This window comes from Diadema antillarum, unplaced genomic scaffold (genome assembly GCF_040938485.1).
Source record: "Diadema antillarum isolate AM-2024a unplaced genomic scaffold, OU_Dant_1.0 seq00001119_RagTag, whole genome shotgun sequence".
Taxonomy (NCBI): Eukaryota; Metazoa; Echinodermata; class Echinoidea; order Diadematoida; family Diadematidae; genus Diadema; species Diadema antillarum.
Window position 1 is genome coordinate 134,841 of NW_027271933.1, and position 22,585 is coordinate 157,425.

Here is a 22,585-nt window from a genome sequence, read left to right on the forward strand (position 1 = left end):
AAAAAGGCTCTAGGGCGCTAAGCTTGGAGCCAGACAGCAGTGTCTACATGAGTAAATGCAATATTTTTCAACTCACGCAATCCCGCAGGTCTGCTGCGAATTTAGGCTAGCTTTAGCATTCATTCATGATAAACATACATACACAAAAGAACATGCAGCCCAAGATGTGAGGCTGTAGTTAAAAACTCTCTCTTGCACAGTAAATATATTTCTTGTTTTGTTTAATGAATTTTCTCAATTTAAGCATTTTTTTTTACATTATCCTTCATGTTTCTTCGGAGTCAGACAATCTCCATATTCTGAACACAAAACAGAATCAGAATAACGCATGTATTGCCACTGCAAGAAAACTTATTCCAATGCAATATTTGCCTACATGCAACCTTCAATGAGCACACAGAACGAAGTTGTTGGGGTTTTTTTTTTGCAATCTATACGTTAGGACAATTCTTTGCATAAAATATAAAGGTTACAAATTTCATAGATTGTAAGAAAGGTGAGTCTTAAACTACGGTTTCGAAACAGTATATACGTTTAAGGGTTACAATAAGACTGTGCAATCGTTTATACTTCAATGATCATATCCAACAACAAAATGACACTCTTCATGTAATATAAAGTTTACAGGTATTTGCGTACTATATCGTTTATACTAAGTAGAAAAATTCTAGAAAACCACAGCATTTTATACTTGGCTAACAAAGAGTATATTTTTAGTTTTAAAAGGTTTACTGATAAAATGATGGGATATCAGCATTTTTGTGCATTAACCCTGTCTGCAGCGTATAGGGGCATGGTGGAAGGACCAGCACCTAATATTGCAGTGCGCACTATCCCATGACACGAATAATTTTCAGCAGGTTGTTTCAGCCTTCAACACTTTATAGATATGCAAAATAAAGCAATTATTACATCAAACACTAACATAGTCATGAACAAAGAAAATGATCATAATACCAATAAGAATCTCCTCTCTGACAAAGGGTATCCCAGTTGAGATGTCCATTGCATATTCAATACTACACTGCTCGCCGAGAGCTGGGGCCACGGATCGTCGTCAGGATGACGTCATTACCTGAGGCCCCGTTTCATTCCGCTTTCGCTCTGATTTGGGGGGGGGGGGGGGGGGTGTCTGAGAGAGGTTGATAAAAACGGCTCACGCTTTGTTTGTCATTCTTTTTATTTATAATCATAATTGTATCCTTTATAATGTACTGTTCTTGTTCATCAGGGTCCTAGCTCTTTGAAATTATAATCGACAAAATTTTCGTATTTCTTGTAGTGTACTTCGATGTACTTCTATACCAGGATATTCAATACCCAGTTGAATTTCCACTTCAAGGCTCCTTGCGTTATCCTTCTAGATGAACAATATCGAAATGAGGAAGTTTGCTGCCATCTCCTGACGAGTCGCGAATGGTGATCTGCTGATGGAGGAGCTTGAGTTGTCGAGCAACATTAATTCTGGCTAAAAAAGATTCGCATGTTTCGACTATGTCATATTGACAATGGTCATCAAATCTTCCTCCAGGGCTTCCTATTCATTTTGTGGTACAAAGAAAACACCGAACTAAGATACGCATATGGTCCAACTTGTCATACTTTTTTTTTTTTTTTTTTTTTGCACGGAAACGGCTAAGGAACATCGGCATTTTGCTGCCTGGGAAATGGTACATTTTTAACAATATTTTTGGCTCGCTTTCAGAAACGATCAAAGCATGGGAGTAACCAAAAACATCATTGACATTAAGGTCTTGACTGAAACTAATGAGTTCACGCGTCGAGTTGTTGTTATTGCAACTGATTAACAAATTGCCCTATATCGATGTAAATAAGCACAAATTGTTCAGTGTTTGAGTAAGAGCCATCATGAAAAAAAAATAATGGGTATACAATTGGACACAAACCAACAATCTCCTAATCACTAGACAGGCGTCGTATCCACTAGACTACCAAGACTACCGAGCTTTCGCCCGACAGACAGTACCATGGTTCTTATCATTGGTATAAGAGTGGGTACTGCGTTTTCTTTTACGTTAATGAATTCCTGTGTCTAGTTGTTGTTGTTGTTGTTGTTGTTGTTGTTGTTGTTGTTGTTGTTTGTCTTGGTACCTGCCTTGATATCGCATATTCATGCTTCTTCTTGCAAGTCAACGCTTTGAAATGTCCCCAATTCTCCTTCGTGCATAACTCTACAATTACTCTGTATTATTTTATAATGAACGACGAACGGGCTAGGATAAAGAAGTCCTTGTTTAGGAGGAGCAAATAAGCTAGTTCGGAGTTAGTTCATGGGCGCATTGGTACGAATGACCTTTCTCTTTTCTCAGTCGGTTAGGGGCACTTAACTCGTTTTAGAGCGACATAATGCATAAGCTTTACATAACAATTTATGGGATTCACAATCCTGTTCAAACAAAGAATAGAGTTGCGTAGACCAGATGAGCAGAACGATCCGTCAATTTACACTTGGGAAAGCATCCATTTCATTATTTTGCATTGAATGTATTGAAATCTGTTTCTACTGATATTGCCAAATACCACTTTTGCTGTCAGGTGGATGTGCTGGCAAGCAGCATTTATAAGTATGTCATGAATAATCATTACATTACAGATGCTTATCCTAGTGAATTTAAAAACCATTATGCCTGTTGGTCCGAATGACCTTGTTTCTGCTCATGCGCAAAGTGGAACAACGAACTGGCTTATTAACCAGAGTGAAAAACAAAAACAAAAACAAAGTTGATGAGAGATGGATGTTCTAGGGTTTTCAGGCGCGTGTTTGTTTTCCTGAATGTGTCATAGACTTTCAAGACGAGGGTTTACATGAAGTTGGCATAGGTTTGCACAGAATCTCTGTAGGCCTCGACGACATCGAAACAGAATTCGTAGCGTTCCTGGTAAGGGAAATAAAGAGAGCATCAGAAAAAAAAGTCAGTGGCCGAGACTGATCGCCATTCTGATCGTCAAAATGAAATAATTTTATCATGATGTTTTAAAACATAATGAAACCCCGTAGCATACCTCAGTAAACATTACACACTACAACTACAAGTGCGTCAGCAGTATTATCGTGCACTGGCTTTAGATGTGTGGTTAAACTCATCACTAATTTCGCGTTGTTGACGGGACAAGTGACGTCACTATGTATAAGTAAAATGTCACTGACTTTAGTGTTCGACGGTGTTTATGAGTGAGAATGACGTTACTGGAATTTATCGAACTTTTTCGATTGCCGGATGGTATCCATGGTATCATAGTATGCTATAATACCTTCATTGCATGGAAAGGGTGCTGAACTGAAAAATCAGCAGGTACAGTAATAAAAAGCAAGCACAATTTAATGTAGCCTTTATAGGACTACAAGACGTAGAAAGTTGGTCGGCGCAACTGCGAAGGTGGTGGGGGTGGGGGGCTACCACTTTGCTGGAGACTCTACATTTCATAGGGTCCCCCCCCCCCCCTCACACACAGACACATTGTTGCAGGAAATATAGGATGAAACTTTTTTTTTTTTGCTTTGTTTTGCTGCCTTTCAGGTGATGTCAGTAAACAAGTGTTTCTCCAAAATGTAAAGCCTTTTTTCCGTGGTTTTTTTTTTTTGTCAACCAATTATCCCCAGAAGTGGCATCAGAAAATGTGGGAGCAAAATATCCCACGTGCCCTCCACAATCATTAAAAACGATTCGATGTCTCTGCTGCAATAAAATTGTTTCTGTGAAAAGTGTCAAAATAACATTCTAAAGATGTTTTCTTGCTTTGATCTCATCGTGCATCACCGACAGCCAGCCTTGAGTTAAACAAGACGGCACTTTGAGATATCTAAAAACTACATGAAAATGACAACTCTCTTAAATGAAGAAAAAAAGAGCATGTGCAGTTGTAGTATACATTGGGAAATCATCGCTTAGTTAATTTCATTTGCGAAATGCACGTACTTTACGAGAGAAAGCAAGTATTTCGGAAGGTTGGTTGTAATTTGTAATCTATATTATTTTTCCCGTTTTTCGCACATTGTTTCAGAGTTAACATGGGCAGTATTGGCAGACGACGTGAATGTCTTACCATTAAGCGTTACATGCGTCTCCACAAGCTTCCACTTCAGTAATTACTAATTTTGTGACACGCAATTTGTCGTGATTTTAGGTTTGCTACTCCCCATTGTCGATTTTCCAAAGGCAGTTAGGTCTGAATAGGCACCTCAGCAAAATAAAACCGAAGTGAGGTAAACGGTTCTTTTGTCAGTGACGATGAACGATTACACAATCGTCATTGTCCAAACGTCTGAATGTGCTCATCAAGATACACATAATCAAGCCGCGGCGATGCAGGTCGGATCAGTCCATGTGTCTAGTAGGTCCATAATTATATCAGATAGATTTGCATTCGCAATGACAATGCGTCTCAACTATGTCTGAAGGCATGTATCTTGCGGAATCTGCAGGCAGTAAATGTTCTATAATTGGAATTTTTGTAGATAGAAATAGTCGTTTTATAATTATTGACAATTATTTCATTTTGATAGCAAGAAAAAGAGGAGGAATACATCTGTAAATAAACTCCTCAGTTTACTTTTTTTTTTGAGGGAGAATCGACGGAAGAGAAATACAGTCTCCCTATGAGTGCTTCTGTAATGACTTAATCATACACACACACACACACACACACATTATAATTATATGGATATAATAGGCTCGCAGACGATTATGAGAAAAAAAAAACTCCTTCCTATAGGCGGGAATGTGAAAATGAAGGCACTTACTTGTCTCAAAGCACTTTGAGTAAGCCCATTATAATACACCAGTTTTTTTGTTGTTAGTAGTATACAGAACATTCTAATTATATGGATTGAAATGCATAAAGCTCTAATCTTGTCTCCAGACTCAAAAACATCAGTCGATTACCCATCACTCCTTGCTGATGGATCATTTTGTGTATCCTCCCGCTCGATCTGTCTGCCCATGTATATAATTTTATGTAAGAAATTGTGTCATCAATAGCAACATTTGTGACTGGCCAGATTGATACCACGTGACGTGCATAAATTTTGTTATAATACACGGTAAATATAACTATTTTGCACTACTGCGCAGTCATGGCGTATGTACAGCCGTCGTCCAGCGTTTCCGTTGGGTTGTACTGACACTTGTACTAATACGACGACAAAACTTGCAGTACACACATGTAATATGTGTATTGCTACGAGCGTGCTAGCGCTTCATACACACTGCGCATAAATACGCTGCAGCCATGCCACGCAACGGAGGCGTAGGCACATTGTGTATCTTATACAAATGATGCACAGGATAGAGTGCGTTAGTGAAGGTGCGGCGCACTCGAGAGTATTGATAGTGATGCAACATGCACAAGGCGCACACTAACGCCACGAAATAATCCTGTGCATCATTTGTTTTATAAAATGGGTCTATGATTATATTCTTCACCTGTAACAGTAGATCTAACACTGTACTGTACTGTACTGCATACCTGATTGTCTGAATACTACTAACAGTAGATCTAACAGTAACACTGTACTGTCCTGTACTGTAACTGTTGCTGCATACCTGATTGTCTGAATACAACTGTACTACGTTTTGCTGACAGTAGCTGATCCAAATTTTCACGGGAAATATCCGTCAATGAAGTCTTGGTAAATTTCACAAAGGCCTCAAATCTTTGCCATCCGAATTTCAGAGATCGCTTCGTGCTCGCCGAATCAGTTCCATTGATTAATTCATCCAATTCCTCGTCATTCTACAGTTCAAACTGCGCCTGCAGCGGATCCGAGCTGGAGGCAGCCATTTTTTTTTTTCGTTCGTTTCGCTGGCAATCGATATCGCGATATCAACCTTTGCATATAAGCACTGCATGCAATTCAAAGGAGCCGCGCGCACAGACGATCGGCAATTTACCATAGGATAACACGCAAGTGCAATGGGACTAAAATAAACAACGCCCACGTGACTCATTCCAGCGCTTCCTATTGGCTACATTCTTGAACCCATTTTATAATATATTATATCCCTCAAATAAAGTTTCTTGCAATATGATTGTGCAGAGCACGAAAAGGGTGTAGTTTTACTAGCTATCTACGAGCAGCTGTGCAAAGGCTTACTATCTAGCGTGATATAGTACATTTGGGAATCCACGATCTGCATGCAATCGTGATTGTGTGATCGATATCTAAATTTCTCTGTGTTAAGTACTTGTATGTACGCATGTACACTATTACGTATTGCGGCTGTGGATCTGCTACATGGAGCACAGTGATCTCAATTTAAGCCTTCACTTCAGGTTGAGAAACCGTAATTTGATTTGTCTGTGTTTTTATACAAAATCATTGTCGGAAAAAGACATAGTCTAGACCTATAGGTCCGAATTCACGAAGGTGGTACAATTGAAATCATGGTTTGAACCATGGAGCCCCAAGTGTTGCATGGCTTATTTCGTTACGAAATCAGTCATTTCGTAACGAAATGACATTTCGAAATGAACATTTCGTTGACGAAATAACTGATTTCGTATAACGAAATGGGCCATGCGACACTTGGCGCTCCATAATCATGTCCATGGTTTGAACCATGGTTTCAATTGTACCACCATGACCACCTTCGTGAATTCGGGCCCTAGTCTCTAACGTGAGAGATCGATCTGATTGGTATTACATCTATTACATAGATCTACTAACATTTCATAACGGCCTATCAACGTTCTCGATCTAATGTAGATTTGGTATAGACCCTGCAGAGTTTCAAACAAAAGCAAATAGATTCATGTGTGGTCGAATCATGGCGAGCGTTTGAATACGCGGGATGGTTATTCTTGGCCTAATTGATACATTCATTTTTGGGCCTTCCTGAGTTGCCGGTCATTGGAAATTATTAGTGTGATATGGACAAGGTGTTATATAAACGAATAATTCATGATTTTGTAAATGCATTGGGGCACGTAATATCACACTCAGTGCGAGGTTCGCGGAAAAAATACAACCTTCTGATCCGTACTGTTTATATTTGGACAACATCTAATTTGCATATTTTTGTGGGTTTTTTTAGGAAACACAGGCCTGATTCTCCATTGACCGTGCAGGGTATTGGTATGTGGAACAGCAACAAAGTTACAGTTGTAGTCGTAAGATGGAATTCTGATTGTTTGTGCAGATTAACGCGACTATAAACGGTCCTGGCTTAGACCATCCTATAGCTAGAAAAATAAGTGTTTAAAATACACTATATTAACTATAACAACGTTATAGCGGCCCGTGGCTAGCACTGCAAAGATGCGCTCCTAAAATACACAAAGACATTCAAAATAAACTCACCCATTTCACAATGATCGTCCATAAATCCAGGCGGACAAACACAACGCCCCTTAATGTCGTCGCAGATTCCTCCATTGTAGCATGTCGGACAGGTAAACTTACAATTTGGCCCCCAGAGGTTATCTAAGCAACCTGGTTTTAAAATTTGAAAGATGATTAGTGCTAAGGAGGGTATCACCCATCCTTTTTTAAGACAATGTAATTTTCAGCTATATTTCCATTTATAAGAAATTAATTACAATTAAGAATTCCTTCCAAGTAGGCCGTTGTGTGCTTTTCCTGTGAAGTCCGATACAGCGCTTTAAAATGTTTTCGGATTGCAGCTTTGAAGATATGAAAAGGAAAATTAAATAACAATTAGAAACCATAGAAACACTCCAATCGTTGTAGTGTAAACACGGGAAATAATCAAGTGGAAATTGCACTTTACTGGTATCAGTTACAATGTGACAGGAGATGCCAGTGAACCTTTGTCTAGAAGGAACATACAACTCTTACTACCTTTAAAAAGAACGCAATTATCCAATGTCAGTGGGAGAATATAAATAATTTTGATTCGAAAAGCAGTGTAATAAGTAAAAGATGATATTTAGCAAGGTCATGGCTCGCTGTTTTTGTGACAGTGAGCAGTTTCTCTCTATATGCTGTCGGCCTATTTTAATACCTCGAACTATCAGTCTGACGATTCCTGCTTGTTCTTTCGCATTGCCGTAGTAGTATTGATATACACCAGCCATGGATTCGCTTGCCTTGCTGATGTACAACTCATTACCCTGCACGGAAGCGGAAAGATCACTCTGACCGTTGAGCATCCAGACGGGTAAGCCTGAACCAGTTCCCATTGTGTTCATGACGAGACGTACTTCTTCATCAATGCTGGCAGTTACCGTCAATTTATTGGGTCTGAAATTGGCTGTACATTAATGAACAAATGGACACATAATTAAGCTATCAAATCTTACACTTCAGGGCTGAGATACAAAAACATTCTCTCAATTTCATGTACAGGCAAATTATGACACGGACAGGACTTTAAACTATAAAAAAAGAGAGAAAAGGATGGAAGAAATACATTGATTTAATCGTGCTCAATCATGATAAGAACAGAAAGTGTCTCAGTTCTAAGTTTCCTCATGATTCTGTTAAAATGTGCGAAATATGATTACATCGATCATTATCTCCATTATCTATGGTGACGCTTAAAAATAAAGTCAATGGGTCAACATTTCGCCTTGGCATGATATAAACATTGGCATTACTTGTTGTTCATGAACATTACACTAATTCCTTCTATTTGGATTCAATGTCTGTCTTTTATTGATATATATGTTTATATTTTTGGAGCAGGAAATACAGAAATGTTGATTTTTGTTTTGTTATTATAGAAAATGGTAACAAAATAAAAAATGCATATCCATAACATAATAAATCAGTGCTGTATGAGACGTGGTGATAGCCCATTTATAGGCTATAATGTGAGTCATGGCGCTATGGACTTTGGAGTGTGACCGCGTCTATATCGGTTTTATTTGAATACAATCATTATAATTTACGCTGTTTAATTAACTGCTGCAGATTTGTAAATGAATCCGACAAACAAAACAAACCCGGACACTTAGTAATATTTCTGGCGTTCTATATTTTTTAAGTATGAAGGAACCTGCGTTGTAATGATTACTTGTGGTGAACCGGCTACTCAGTCATGCATGTTAAACAACGCTTAACTTCATTGGTCGTACCGAGGAGGTGGGATAAGTCGACCCAACTCCCTATATTGTCTTAAAGTCACCAATACAAGTAAACAAGGTGCATTTTTTCCTGTTTTCAAATTTCCTTTCTGGCGGAACCCCATAGATAGTGATTTAAAGAGAATCCGCATATTTCATGAACCAGTCTTAAAATTGGCTGTATAGAAATCGTTGAATATCATTATAATTACATTCTTATTTCAATTCAATTATTAAAGGGATTGTATAATTTTGGTTGAGACCTAATTTCAGGTTTCTAACATTTTTAGGTGAGATAATGAGAAATCTCTTATGAAATATGAAAGAGCATGTAATTCCATAAGGAATTCAATGCTCATTTGATGAAAATTGGTTTTGAAATGGCTGAGATATCCAAAACAGAGCGATTCTAATAAAGTGTGGGACCCACACTTTTTTACGATCGCTTTGTTTTACTTTGTTTTTGGATGTTTCAGTCATTCCAAATCGGATTTTCATCAAATAAACTTTGAATTCCTCTAAGAATGGTATACTCTGTACTATTTCATAAGTGTTTTCTTGGTATCTCACAAAAAGTTAAAAGCCCAATTCTCATCTCCACCAATACTGTACCATCCCTTTAATGTACAGGAATGCATGACAAGGCACTGTCTATCTGTAACTGTAATAATCAATTATTGATAATGTTTGTTTTGTGTAAACTGTGTAACAAAGCAGCGTAGGAGTTGTATGGACATTATGTAATGCATGTAAAAAAAAAAGTCTTTAAATCTTATCAATGTGTGATTACACTATCTTCGGAAGACGTTTATGTGTGTGTCCGACGGATAATAAAAAGGGATTATAGGCACTATCGACTGAATTCTTAAATGATTAACTATAGAATGTATCATTTCGAAGGAATTACACTCCTTTAACTCAATGAAAATGAAAAACCTGATTAAATTATACTCTGATATAAATTTTCACGTGCTCATTCGGTACTTTAGACATGATGTCTTTTGTTTCTTGCATTAATATCATAATAACACGATAATGAATAAATATTATTATTGTCACATTCACGCGGAGGACCAGCCGCCTTCCCCCGCATTGAAATGTTCATAAATTATATTGAAACTTGCAAGAATTGCATTTTCTGCCTACCCCCTACTCTGTCTGTCTCTCTCTCTCTCTCTCTCTCTCTCTCTCACACACGCGCGCGCGCACACACACACACACACATACGCACACACCATAAATACTGAAAACTTGATAGGGATAACGCATGGCTTCCGCCACACTATACACAGCAAATATCAGCTGACAATTTTGCAAACCTCTAATACAACGTCCTCGGGCCCAGAGAGAGAGAGAGAGAGAGAGGGAGGGAGCCCATTCCATGAAGATGCTTTGTCAATACGTACACTCTTAAAAAAAAAAAAAAAAAAAAAAAAAAAAAAAATTCCGGGTCAGAACTGACCCGGAACTGGTCCGTTGGGGTCACACACCGTTCCGGGTTAGAAATGACAAGGAATGGGGTCAGATATGACCCCATCCACACTCTAAGAAAAAAAGGTTCTCAAATGGTTCTCGTCGGCTCCAAAATGGTTCTCATCAGATGGTTCTCGCAAAATGGTTCCGATGAGCACCTATAAATGGTTCCCAATCGAAATGGTTCCGTTCGTCACCATTTGCTAGTATGCGACCCAGTCCCCGAGTGTTATTTGTGGTACTCTTGCAGGTCAAACAATATCTTTAGGTCCACTTTCATTTTTCCCCTTGCTGTATATTCGAATGCCAGATGTAAGAATCACCAAAACTGTGGTATTGGTACAAAAATATTGTATGTGTTTCTATTTCTGTGATAATAAAAAGTACATATTGTTTTTATCGTAGACTAAGAACTTCTCTTGGCTGCGTGCCAAGTGACAGCTGCCACGATCCAATTTTAGCGCTCGATCAGATATGCGTACGCGTAAACGTCCACATACTAGTACTGCACTGTAGGACTATGTAACCGCCGCGGCACGCGCCACGGCTATATGTAGCCCTGTGCTGCCTGCCTGCGCCTATGCAAACCTACCACCACAGCGGTAGCCTTTAAACAAGGCGACTCGCTCTGCGTGCCCCCGTATAGCGCGTTTACCCCACAAACCTGTTGGTCGGCGAGTGGAGCGAGCCGCCTTTATCCACTCGTTCAGGGATGTGTACTTTTGTCGTTGTTGTTGCTTTATATTCTTTGACAAATTTGCGTACAAATTTGACGCAGAAAATACACACGGCACCAAGGCAAGCCTCGTTAATATTAAGTAGAATAAGAATAGTTACTTAATATTAACGAGGCTTGCCTTGGTGCATAATATTAACGAGGCTTGCCTTGGTGCCGTGTGTATTTTCTGCGTCAAATTTGTACGCAAATTTGTCAAAGAATATAAAGCAACAACAACGACAAAAGTACACATCCCTGAACGAGTGGATAAAGGCGGCTCGCTCCACTCGCCGACCAACAGGTTTGTGGGGTAAACGCGCTATACGGGGGCACGCAGAGCGAGTCGCCTTGTTTAAAGGCTACCACAGCGGCAGCAGGAGAGTGCTAGTGCCAATGCAATACCATGCATGCAGCATGCAGCGCAGACGTAGACACTTACACATTACTCTAGGTCTATGCATCACCAGTATCACACCCAACGAACGGCACCCGGTAACGTTGAGACATTAATTTTGTCAAAGTGGACTGGAAACGTGTCATCACAATTTAGAAAAATAGGTAAGATTTTTAGTTTTAACGTGGTTTTATCTCATTTTTAGATGACATTCGTTGGTACAGAATCAAGTTAACTTGATTCATCACTCAGTTTTCGTTTTCAGTCAGTGATTAACCTTTCATAACTAACGCGACTACTAAACGGTTAGATAACGTGTTAGATCCTAACGTTAATGTTAGATCTAATTTGATCGAAGCTGCTATCTTGTGTAATGTTTACCAGGTACAGTAGATCCAGATCTAACAATAACATGTAAAGGCATAACACTTTACAATTAGACATTTGGCATAGCAATGGCCCATGGGCTAGCCCGAACAGACGCCGTGCGGGGCCGGAGCATGGCTGTCACGTTTTTACAGCAACTGGGCCGGGCTAAGTTACTTACCTAGGCCTGCATGTAACATTTATATGCCTATCAGTCTACTAACTCCGAAACACAGCCCGAACGCTGAACGCAAAGATAACTGTGTACAAGGAGCGCCCCGGGGTAAGGTCTATATACCGTTACACTGTACATGCAATAAGAAAATTTATTATTTATAATCTAGAGTCTAAGTTATTATTTGTCAGTGTTAACGTTAGAGCCAATAGAGGTCTGTCTACAGCCCAGTAGGCTTAACTGTTAATTGTTAGGTCACAATCTCTTCAGTATGTTTTCAGGCTTGTTCTAAGGCAAAGCAAGGAGTCACGTCATGTAATGCAGTCTTCTGTTTATCGAATTATGGCAATGACTTTGTTTTATTAACGCTGTGTAGGTCTATTGTTTCTTTCAATTCATATGTCAGGGAAGTGGACACACCAGCATGCACAGAAACCAGGGAACAAGTAACTCCGGCCGGGACGATAAAGCAGAACGTACGTGTTTGGGTCGCTGGTGCGGTATTGGAAAAAGGTAGACTCTACATTGATCAGAGAGACAGCCCGTGACAGACCGTTGACAACATCGGCCAGAACCGTAGGCTTAACACTAGCCAAGAATGTGCTGGGCGGCCACAAGAATTCATCGATCAGAATAAGAGCCCGGGATAGCCCATTTACAGCATCAGCCAGAACCCTGGGCTAGTCAAGAATGAGCTGTGTGGCTAAGACGATACATCGATCAGAAACACAGCCCGTGATAACCCGTTGACAGCATCAAACAGAACCCTGGGCTAGTCAAGAATGATCGGGGTGACCACAAGAATACATCGATCAGAATGACAATTTTAGCCCGATAACCCGGTGACAGCATTGACCAGAAACCTACGCTAGCCAAGAATGAGCTGAGTCAAAGAAAAGGCACTGATGCTGCCAGAGAAAACCTTTGAGAAATATGTAGATAGGGTAGGTAAGTCCGTTTGCATTGACTTATAGTGTATTTTATAGCTGCTCTTTCAGAATCTGCCGTCAACCAAATATTCATGTCAGGCAACTTTTTGTTGGTTTGTGTGATGGAGGGTCACATAATATCGGATCATAACAAAACATATTATGTTTTGTTATGATCCCAATACAGTATTTGCAACTTACAATGTACCAGTGATAATGTTTCACTATAATTTGCATTTAACAGCTTTGAATCAACTGTATGGGGGGGGGGGGGGACGTAATGAGATCAGACCAGATGCCATTTTGTGAAGTGGAATCATTCATAGTTCTAAACATTAAAGCACAAAACGGAAAATGCTCTTTTAGTAATTACACTTCTCCAGTCATTGTGTGGTCGATTTCTGCACACTTTTAAAGTTTGCACCTAGACTGGTAAAACTTATTGCATTTATACCCACGCAGGAATTACGTATTGTGTAGAGAATTGAAGATTATGTAATTTATTTCAAAGCACTGATGCACCTCTTGTCACCAGTTTATATTGCTTTTGCAGAAATACAAAATGTACATGTACGTGGTGGTAGTGTTTAAAAGACTGTTGGCAAATTTGGTGAACAAAATGATAAATGCTAACAACATATTATTGTCATAGGCAGGTTATAGGACAGCAAATTCAACCCTCAGCCTTAGGCGTGCATTGTATATACTATAGTTTACTCTAATGAATTTTTTGCTCTGCTTTAAAAAAAAAAGTGTAAATTTTTATTGATTCCCAATGTTACATATTTTAGATCATGGTTGAGGAATTTTGTTCATTCATGCTTGTGAAACTGTGTGGGTGTGGTATCCTAGCTCTTTTCCCCTTGGGATTCTTATTATCCTTCACATTATAAAACAATGTGTTCTTTTCTTTGTGTGTGTGTGTGTGTGTGTGTGTGTATGTATGTGTTTTCGTAGGAGATGCTGTAAATTGTCAGAAGTCATGATTAACCTGAATTGATACTCTTCTTGTATTTGCAGTTGAATAGATGTGTCCATGTGCTTTCAAATTGCAGAACAACAACAAAAAAGTCACTCGTATACAAACAAAGATAAGTTAATTCAAGTACTCGACGTAAAGGCCGTGTCACACCATAACGCGGGCTAGTGGCGATGAGGTAGTTTCCAGCACGTAGAAGATTTTCAGCGGGCGAACAAGAATGTTTGCAATTTTCATTCATGCCTTGTCATACCGTACGGGGGAACTTCTGCGGCTTGACTTGCGGGGAAACAAATTTACTCCAAGGAGCTCTCCGCAGTTGGTCCGCACCTGACAGTATCTAGCGCGTAGCTGCCCGGAGGTGCTCACGCAAGTCCGATTTAACCGCAGCCAAGTTTTGAGCATGACCAAAACTTTTTCCGGATGAGTCGCGGGAATGCCCGTAGAGGTCCACGCAGAACGCCAGTAGGAGACCCTTAGCGGCAGTACTTCCCAGGCAATTCCCACGCTGGTACTTCGCAGTCCCGTATGCAGCCAAGATAATGAAATTCTGTGAGATTTCAGCCATTTCATTAGAGGAATTCCTTCACTAAGTTGTCAGCCCCCACGCGACTGGTACAAAGGTCACACAGTATACTCGCAAGTATAACGCGTCCAGCAAGTAAGACACATGCGCTGACTCGCACAAATCCTATTCCGCCCTCAGGAATGTCCGGTATGCTAGAAAATCCCTACACGTAACAAGCCCGAGTAGCTTGCCCGGAAAGGTGTGACAGGGCCTAAACACGGTTGCGGGTAAAAAAATATGCGTGCGTACCTCCGGGCGACTACTTTTGAGATACATGCTAGGTACTGTCATGTGCGGATATCTACGGGGACCTCCGGGTAGTCAAAATTGTTCTTTGCAAGTCGCACGCAAGGCTGGTGTGACACCGCCTTTATGAATGTGATGTGAAGCGAAGAAGTGTAAAGCTTATCCTATTCCAAGTATCATACCAGTAATATGATGTATGTTTTCTGTGACAATACCATAGGTCCTGTTTAAAGATAATAAAAAGTTTTGGTACCTCAAAAGTGTCCTTGAATTTCCTTGTCTTAGTTTGTGTTTCAGGTTAAAGTACCTTTCATATAACTAACACTGTGAGACTTACTCGCCCCAAAGTGCTCTCATGTCTTAGTAATCATGCAATTAACTGCGACCAGCAGCCCAATACGCATAGCGACCAGCAGTCCCATACGCATAGCGTAATCGGGCTACGCATTATAGCATTCAGGATCATGGCAGATTTAGTATCGTAGGGTAAATGTCAACTTAAAATCCCATAAATTCTTCAATTTGAAGACTTACCAATTAAGTTGAAGTATTGAAAACAGGCTTCGGGCAACGTTTGGTTCTGCCTATAGTCCCTTTCTGTTCGAAGTGATGACTGAATGTGACTCGGTCGACAGGACCTTAGAGAACACTGAATACTACAGCCAGTGCATGCGAACACATCACATACAGCCCGCACACAAATTTCAAATCCATGAACGGATAAGATGTTTGTGTGCGCATGCGCTGGCCATGGTATCCAGTGTATGTAGCTCTCCCAAGGTCCTCTCGACCGAGTCACATTCAGTCATCAATTCGAACAGAAAGGGTCTATTGACAGAACCAAACGTTGTTCGAAGCCTGTTTTCAATACTTCAACTTAATTGGTAAGTCTTCAAATCGAAGAAATTTTTGGATTTTAAGTTGACATTTACCCGCGATACTAATTCTGTCATGATCCTGAATGCTACAATGCGAAGCCCCATTACGCTATGCGTATGGGGCTGCTGGTCGCAGTTAGCTATGCGTACAATGGGCTGCACGCTGCTGGTCGCAGTCAGTGGTTTCGTACAATACAAATTTATTTATCGACGCTGTACAGCGTTGGATATGGTAGGAAACCATTATTGCATGATTACTAAGACATGAGAGCACTTTGGGGCGAGTAATTCTCACAGACAACGTACTTTAACCTGAAACACAAACCAAGACAAGGAAATTCAGGGAAGCTTTTGAGGTACCAAAACTTTTTATTATCTTTAATGGAATTGTTTTCCTGCCCTTTGTAGTTGCTTTTAGGACAAATATGCTTTAAAAGAAAAACAACAACAACACTGAACAAACTAGAAAATATGTGGAAAAAGTTCCTCATACTACTTAAGTAATGTACTTGACTTCTGCCTATCTTAAGACTGACACAATTACTGTATCTCATCCATGCAGGAATTATTTCACAGAGAATTAGAAATTTTGTTATGTATTTCAAAAGCCTGATGCACCTCTTGCTATTTCATATCATCTGTACAGAGATGTGTGCTGGTGTTTCAAGAACTGCTCGGTACACAAATGACAAATATTGTGGAAAAAAATTAGTGAACAAATGAAAATATTTTGTTAAGAATTTTGACTGATTATAACATGACAAATACAAACCTCACCTTTAGATTGTAAAAGTGAAGGTAAATAAATACATTTCTGCAAATTTATGAAAGAGCAAATTTCTATGGTTTTCAGTTATTGAGTAATGTTGCATGAAAAAACATTCGTGAATGTCATGTACATGTATTCATGCTTGTGAAACTGTGTGTGCATGGGTGTGTTATCCTTGCTCTTTTTTTTCCAGTGTCAATGATAATGTATGACATTCTAATGTATTGCAATTATACATGTTTTGAACGTATGTTTGACTGATGAGATGAAATTCAGATGAATTCATTTCATTTCAAAAGAGTTTGTGATACACATTTTCAATGCAGATATGTAATGTACCTTTAAGAATGGTGCCAGTGAAGCACCTTACCAGCACTGCATGTGAAACACATCAAAAATACACAGACATCAATTCACATACATACTACATTCTACGAAAAAAGAAAAAAGGTTCTTTTGAGCACCATTAAATGGTTCTCAGCACTGTCACAATAGCGACACCTTTTTTTGGAGCCCGTGAGAACCTTTTTAAATGGTGCCTGTCAGCACCTTTTAACATTGGTGCCCATTAGAACCTTTTCCAATGAAATGGTTCCCATGAGCACCTTTTGAAAAGAGTCAAAAAGGTGCCCATCGGCACCTTTTAATGGTAGTCACGAGCACCATTTCATCGGGAAAAAGGTTCTAATGGGCACCTTTTGCAAAGGGTGCCGACAAGCACCATTTTGAAAAGGTTCTCACGAGCACCTAAAAGGGTGTCACTATTGTGACAGTGCTGAGAACCATTTAATGGTGCTCAAAAGAACCTTTTTTTTTCTAAGAGTGCTGAGTTATGAGTCAGGATGACCCCATTCCGGGTCTTCATGACCAAATTTCAAGTCATTTTTTACCCGGAACGGTGTGTAACCCCAACGGACCCAGTTTCGGGTCAGTTCTGGCCCGGATTTTTTAGAGTGTATAATAATATTGTGATTATGACAAGCACAGAAATGATGCTCCTGCAGGTTGTTTGCACAATAGCTGAAATAATTGCAACAACTCTCAACAACGTCCTGCATCGTACTCAGTACACAAACCAACCATTAAAAGTTGCATCATTCTACCCAACTATAAGCTTTTAGAGTGATCATTTATGAATAAGTATGACTTTGCCTCACACGTTTGTTCGTTTCGCTATCAGATCATCGTCTCATTGTCATTAGATTTAGAACATCGCAATGCATTGAACTAAAAATAGTTACAAGATACTCAAGGAAAGAAAAAAAATGTGATGTCATGAGATTTAGTGGTAAACATTAAAGTTGCAGTCTTGTTACAGTAAATGAGTGTTATTGTTTCGAGGGTCCATCATAATCTACATGTATTATGTTTAACTGTAAAATTGAGCGTATTTTGATACGGAGACGATGTTAAAGAACTCTTCCAATGCTTGTACTACATTATCATAATGAGATGACTACAGAAAGGCTGTTTCACACGGTTGTGATATATTTTTTTATAGCCTTGGTTTAGGAGGAACTACCATTTTTTCTTGTGACTGCATGCTTTTATCAGCTTATACATGGCATGAAGACAAAGAGAAAATAATGAAATCTACGAATTACTGTAATAAGTAGCGGAGGGGGTAGATGGTTCTGCCATGCTGATGATATTAACATTTTAAAGGGAGTGGTCAAGACAGAGGGAACATACTGTTTGTCTTGTCATTTCTCCCCTAGAGAGATGCGAGATATACGGGCACATTAATGTGGATATCTTCCAAACTATTCACCTTACATAGGAAAGACAGTCGTGACCTTACGGCCTAATAGACTTGAGACCTATAAGAGTGTGCTTCGAAATAATTTTTACCTTTGTAACTTTTGTTATCTTTTCGTGGCCTATTCCTCCGACTTGGTATCAAAAACAATGTCTTTACAATATAAAACCTATCATTATACAAAATTTATATTACATCAATAAGGTCATCAGTAATAATTACCCCCGTAGGTACATGTATACCTTTGGAAGAGGAAGTTTGGACTGTATCGAAAATACCGTGAGTGGGTGGTTATACTAATGTGCGAACAAAGTCATGTGTATTGATTGTTTTATAAAATGATGAAATAAATCCTTTAGTTTGATAATTCATCCTCATAGCAAATAGGGCCTAAATAAAACATGAAATCTCGCCCGGTCACTATGACGTGAAAGTGCTGATGGTCGGTCATTACACTTTTCTAATGACCAGTCATAAGCAAAATTATGTGTTTCATTGTAGGCGAAAAAAAATAGTCACGTGTACGCTTTAACCTACAATTTGATTATATCTGCTCTATCATTCAATATTATGATAAAGACTGAGGCACTATCAGGAGAGACTTGTACCTATCAACAGTATACTTAACATGAAAGACTTTAATTAAATTTAACTTCTCATTTTGTTTCGCTTTGTCCCTTTTCACCTGACTGGTTAACATGCACGTTATTCATTTACTATGGGCCTATAGTACCTAAGTTGTGAATGAAAAAGTGTAGCAATGTCACGGCCAGGATGTTCGTCACACGCAAAGCAAGTATGACAATAATCGAAAGAATCATGTAAGTAAAGCACTGATAAACGCTATGGCATTGAGGTTACATCTGTGAACACAGGAACTTAACGAGATGGGAACATCGCACGACTAACGTGCAGGATTATGCTTAATTACATGTTTTCGTAAACAGGCGATAATTTTTCAACTGAGCATACGAACCGCTTTCAAAATTGTCCTTTCTGTTGTCCAAGTCGGTTTGCTTCAGGTCTATAGTCACATGCACTATAATAACAACAACAAAAATATAGCCCTGTATTTATCCCAACGGCGGTATCTACGATGATTTTAAGGACTTTATGTAGACTGCAGCTTGAAGGGCATAAGTACTCATTCTGAATTTGAAAGTCAAAGATGTTTAGTTGCTCCCGGGCATTTTTCCCTTCCGTTCCCGCCGACGATAAAGGTAAAACTGACTATCGTTAATACAAAGGGATAGACTATTTTACCGTCAGAACGTATAAACAGAGTCGTAGCGGTTGTTGTCCAATTGTACCGTTCAGCTTGACATGAGTAAGCCCCAAAGGTGTCTCCAGTATCAGCAGGTAAGGTGACCTTTGCCGAAGAGGTGAGGTAGCTGTCTATATTTGAGCCAGATGGTAACTGACACGAGGAGACATCATCATCGATAGAACACCAGCTTGTCACATCTGACCCCGTGGTCAAGTCTATTGACCTCTGAAAGGTCAATGTGCTTGTCGAATCAGCACCGCTCACAATAGCTGCAAATGAAGCGGGCTGACTGGGATCGTAGATTGGGTTGAAATTAACACAGGTCATGTCCAGGATGTTTCCTGTAAATGTGAAATAAATGGAAGTCCACGAGAGAAACAATGGATAACGAATTGAGCTTCTTGTTCCACTGAAGTTTTCCTATAGATAAACACGTGATATTAGTGAACACTGAAACATTCATAAAACACATCATAGAAGTTTGAAGAAAGTCTGATTATGGACTCCAAATTAATTTGTGAATTTTCAAATTCATAACTTCACCCATACAACGTGCTCTCTAAGACCCGCGATATTAAAACTGATATTATTCTAAAACAACTTGACCAAGTTTCCCCAATATCCACTTTTGCATGTCTATTTTTTCTGCATTTCCTAGATTTGCTGAATTAGAGAATGGGAAAAAGACGGGGAAACAGAAATATAAGGAAATACATTAGAATATAATTATGGGTGGGCTTATAGCCAAAAAAAAAAAAAATTGGAAGTATATGGATGTGATAGGCAAGAATGGTGGAAGATTACTGTAGGAAAAATCAAAAATGTTGGGAGTCCCTTCGTAAGATGTAAAGTTACTTAATCAGTTGTCATTTTTTTTCCAATAACTAGAGGAATGACGGAAGGGAATGGCATATTTACAAAAATAGAGCATGATGCCCATCATTTCCTACTTACAAAGATCTCTGAAATTTTTACTCTATACCATAGATTAAGGAAATAAAGGAAAGTTTGCTTCCCAGGAAATAAAAGAGGAAAGACAATGGATTCAGCCACATACCTATTAGTGCAGTGTTGCAGTGTCATAGTGGACTAAAAACGTTCAATCCTATTAGGAACTTTTAAAGAGTTTATATGGTATTTGCTCACGAAACAAAATGTAACTCACTGAGCAATGCCTGTACAGTGGTCTGAGAATGATTTACAAGTCACGACAACTGTGATAAAAGTTACTGTCGGGAAAGCAAAACTTATTACGATTCCTGCTCTAACAATAAGGGACATAAGACATCATGAAGATTAGTTAAATCTGAGACAGAAATTTTGACGGTATGCAAATAAAAAGGGAATGAAATACTAATATTCAGTTCAATCCCTGCCATATGTATGGTCATTTCAATATCAACAAAAGTAGTCTTGGTATCTGGGAATAGATAACAGTAATAGCCACCCTAGCTATATTTCTGTCCACGTAGAAGATACCCGATTTTTATCGGAGAGCTTGTCGGAATGTTTGTTAGAGTTCGTCCTATTTTCTTTTGACCATTGAATAAGTGACGAATAGTACTCATTCTAATTATTAATATCTGCAAGATTGGATATTCACTGACACCACACTGAATCTGATAGCAAATCTTCTCAATTCCTGATCTATTTACTACACTATATTACCGTGTCCAGTGGATGTGAGTGTCCGCCTTCGTTGGTAACAAATCCATCATGACTATAGACCAGCATTTCTTTGTATAGGTTGACAGAATCATGAGCAGCTCTATCACTCAATTATCTTTATACTGCGAATAAATTGTATATCCAATACGCCAAATATTAAACATAGCCAAGTTGTATTTCATTTAACTTAGCTTCATCCGTTTTGTTTTGCTCTTTTTGTGTCATTTTGCCACTTGTTGCCTCTAGTTGCAATCCATCTGAATAGAACATGTCAACATGAAAATTTGATATTATACGCTATAGCCCCCGGCGCACCGTGCCAACTTCACATCACAAAACTTACCGCAAACTGCCACGTTCATGCCGATGATGATTGCACATCGAAGTGCTAACATTCGGGATCGTAGTTCCATTCTTGTGACCCATTCAGTGGATCTATAGGGCTTTTACACTCGCCAATTAGTCCCGTACTATCTCTTGTCCGGGGCTAAGGAGAAAACTGACCTTTTTACACTCATATTTCTTAGCCCCGGACTTTCCAAACCACATGAATATTCATAATTACGCTGTGTACTGTACACGTACACGCACGCACCGGCAGCACTTGATTACCTCGTTTCTGATTGGTCAGTGAGGGTCGGACTTCGTCTCCGTCGCTTAGCCCAGGATTATTTTTTCGCTCTGTTTACACTCACTTGCTTGGCACCGCAATTGCGGTGCTAACCCCTGCTATTTTGCAGGGCCAGATAGTACCGTACTATCGGTGGGGCTAGCCCACTTTGGCAAAAACGAGTGTAAACAGAAAGTGGGCTAAGGATAGTCCCGTACCAACGGTGGGGCTAAGCCCCCCCCCCCCCCTTAGCCCCACCGTTGGTCCGGGGCTAAGCAATATTTTACAAGTGTAAAAAGCCCTTATGTTCTGCCCGGAATACTGTAATTTCTCCACAGCAAGAATTACCCCATGCGACCGACAGAAAAGGATCACGCGCATATGAAAATGATCGTCTTTCTTGTCATTCCCATAATTCGCATACCTGTGTGTTGTCTCTTGGAACTCCAGGCCAGGAGAAATATTTTTTCTCAACTTTAATTTCCTGGTTCACCGGTTAGTAGGCCTATAACATTCTCTTGTAGCGAAGAGCCACAGGCATGATGTTTCAAATTCCAAGTTGCCCGTTCAAAGGGCACACCGTCATAAGAGTAAATTAACCTTCTTTCATAGTTGGAAGCTTGGATGCGTTTATTGCCAACATAGAGCCTAAACATTTAAAATCGAAACACCGTAGCGCACAACTATTCACACCCCGACTATTCCTTTGTTGTTATTTCCTCACTTCAGGGGAAGGAG